The sequence below is a fragment of the Rhinopithecus bieti genome, unplaced genomic scaffold, assembly GCF_001698545.2.
Source record: "Rhinopithecus bieti isolate Rb0 unplaced genomic scaffold, ASM169854v2 scaffold_64508, whole genome shotgun sequence".
Lineage (NCBI taxonomy): Eukaryota > Metazoa > Chordata > Mammalia > Primates > Cercopithecidae > Rhinopithecus > Rhinopithecus bieti.
The window spans coordinates 167,494-171,061 of NW_016824513.1; positions in this window are offsets into that span (position 1 = coordinate 167,494).

The window sequence follows — 3,568 nt, forward strand, 5'->3', positions numbered from 1 at the left end:
GCAAGGCACTCCTTAGCTCCTAAAAGCAAGGGCTTGTCTATGTCTGTATGTGGGAACAGTAGCATTTTAATTCCCTACACAGAGTTTGAGAGTTGTCTCCTTTATTTCCTGTTGACTCAGCTATCTTCTTCCCACATTTTAGGGTTTGTGGTAAATGAAGAATTTGTATTTGGCCCATTGGAAACAAGGCCTTTGAATAAGCTGAGAATCATGTGGACCCTGTGATTTTTCTAAATGATCTGAAATTCTCCTTTTCTCATAGATTCATCAGCATTAAGAAGAATTATATATGCATTTGCTAAAAGTGGGACCTCAGTGATAGGAGAAAACTTACTAGCTATGAAACAAAACACAATTTTAAGATTCCCAACTTCCTTGAAATTCCTTCTAAAACAACCAGCCCTTGTGAAAGATGCACAAAGCCTCGTTTTGTTTCCACAACTTTTCTCTCTCTTGAGAGGCAATAGACCTCCACCAGGGAAAGAAATACTCAAACCCACAATGAGAAAAATAGAAGCTGTCTATGCATATCCAAGCACATACTGCAAAAGTACTTGATGTAAATTTGATCCAATTCATTTAATATTTTTGAAGAATTTTACAAAAATTTTCTATTTTCCATTTCTCTTTCTCTTTCCTTGTTACTTACACTGTTACGGGAAAAAAATCATTTAAAGTACGTAAATGTTCACAATTTTAATTTTAAACTTCTCAAATCAAAAGAATGAACCCATTTTAATCATTACCTTTGTACATGCACACACACACACACATACCCCATTTTAACCATTTTAAAGTGTATAGCTCAGTGTTGTGTAATCATCGCCACCATCTATCTTCAGAATGCTATTTTCATTTATTTTTTGTTAGACACAGCCCCTCGTTCTGTCACCCAAGTTGGAGTGCAGTGGCCTGATCATAGCTCATTGTAACTTTGAAGCCCTGAGCTCAAGTGATCCTCTTGCCTCAGACTCCTAAGTAGCTAGAACTACGGACATACGCCATTATGCCTAACTAATTTTTGAATTTTCTGTAGAGATGAAGTCTTGCTATGTTGCCCAGGCTGGTCTCAAACTCCTGGCCCCCAGCGATCCTCTGACCTCAGCTTCTCAAAGTGCTAGGATTACATGTATGAGCCATCATGCTCACCCCAGGATTCTATTTTCTTTTGAGCATCAATGTTTAAAACTATAATCCAAAGGAATTATTCTGGATCTTAGTATAAGACTGGGAGTTACTGGATCCAAGTACAAGAATAGGAGAGTTTTCCAGGGGTAGGTCTGGTTCGGGCGTGATTGAAGTTTGAGTCCAGCTGGTGGAGGCCTATGTCAAGCAGAAGGAGGAGGCAGATGTATGGCTCAACATAGACAAGTCTCTATTCAGAAGACAAACAGGCTACGTTAAGTCTGAGGGACACAGCACACTATGATGGGAAAATAAATGGTGAAGTCAGTGGCAAAACTCCCGAGGGGTGATAGAATCAGCGTACAAGGTACAGCAGGAGTGGGAAGTTCTTCAGGTAGACCTTCAGTGGGTTAATGTCCAGGAGTCGTTCTGATCTGCATTCTTTATATAGCTGCAAGACAAAGTATCTTTTAAGATGTCATTTCCTAATCTGGTTTATCCACTCTTTTGTCTCCCATTTCCCCATGTTTATGAGGGAAAGAATAAACTCCTTTTCCAGCAGTCATGATGCTATATTTCACCATATACAAGGTATTTTGAAACAGCATTTTGAGTAGGAAGAATTGCTACCTAAATTCTGCTAGTGAAGACAATATCCTTTCTTCCTTCTCTCCCCTAGTCCATTAAACTTATTCTTTGCTTCTGTTAATATGCATTGGAGTTTTGTGGCTGCTGTTGTTTGGTAACTGGAAACAGAGAGAAGAGTTTCAGTGAGGGCTTTCCCAGAGGAGTTTGAAGGGAATGGTGCAGTATTCATTTCCCAACTTTTTCCATGGAGTTCTTCTTTGTGAAAGGGGATAACCATAAGCTTGCAAAACTGTGACACCATGAGCTCAGGAGCTCCGTGATAAAATGTGGTCCAGAATTATGGAGAAAGTTATTTTCTCAGCTTCTTCATAGATGCTAGTATTACTTTAATATGCCAAAGACGGACAGCTTCACGACTTTTTTCATGGGCATTACTGTTCACATCATGGGCAGAAGCGACATTGTTCTAAGTGGCTTCATGGCCAGCAGACATCACAGTTTGGAACCAAAGCAAGAGAAGAGTGGAGTGGGTACCATACGATGACAGTACCCGACAGTCTGATTCGTGGACACAAGTAATGCATCCCTCTAGGGATTTCTGCAAGTAACCTATGGACACTTTGAGGAAGGGCTTAGAAACCTACTATCACAGGGTGGAGGCTTTAGGCTAAGTGACCTTTGGGTTACATTGTATTACTCCAAAGTATTAGGTTGTTTATTCCTAAATTTTCTCTGCCAAGTGGCAAATAAACTAATTATCTAAAATATGGAACTGGCCAGGCGCGTTGGCTTACTCCTGTAATCCCAGCACTTTGGGAGGCTGAGACGGGTGGATCACTTGAGGTCAGGAGTTCAAGACTGGCCTGACCAACATGGTGAAACCCCATCTCTACTAAAAGTACAAAATATTAGCTGGACATGGTAGCGCATACCTGTAGTCCCAGCTACTCGGGAGGCTGAGGCAGGAGAATCACTTGAACCTAGGAGGTGGAGGTTGCAGTGAGCTGAGATCCTACCACTGCACTCCAGCATGGGTGACACAGCAAGACTCTCTCTCAAAAACAAACAAATAAATAAAATAATAAAATAAAATATGAAACTTACTACCTATAGGGGTCAATATCTCAACAAAGGCACTAAGATTCCACTTGGAAGTATCTTGTAAATATTTATTTGCAGGCCAAACATATGGCGTTATATCATCTTAAAGTGGCAAAGATGCTGGAAGATTTCAATTCCATGCAGGATGCACAAAAGTTAATTCATTCACCTGATAAATATACTCTGAAATTCAATTATAAACCAAGCTCTAGAGGTAAAAGTATGAAGCAGCATCTGTTCTTTAGACTCAAAGACACAAATTTGAGGACGATCCGTGTAAAACATGAGCTACGTGTAAGGCCAGAAGAGTGCTGGTGTGGAGAAAGCATCAGCATTGGAAGAACAGAAAGAGGAGGAGGAGTCCTCATGAGGGACACAAGAGCGTTGGTGAAGAGTGTTCTCTACCTCCCAGAGTCCCTCTGCACGTCATCTTCCCAGCAGGGCACGTGGGACATCTGGAGATCTTCTACGCCAAGTGGAGGGATTTAGGGGGGACACAGCCCATATCAGAGCTTCCCTGTACCTAAACGTGGCATTTTTTCTTTTGTTTTCTTGACTGTGGTCACTCCATGTTACCAGGACCATTGTAAGGAACAGCCTTATTTCAGAGTCCCGGTTGAAAAGGATTACACAATTCTGTCAGTTCCAGGATTCCCAGATCTTTCCAGGAGATCTCCATGCTGCTTCCTCACCTTCTACCCCAACTTCAGTAAGGTTTTCAAACCGCAGTCACCTCTCAATGTCCTGTTGTTCC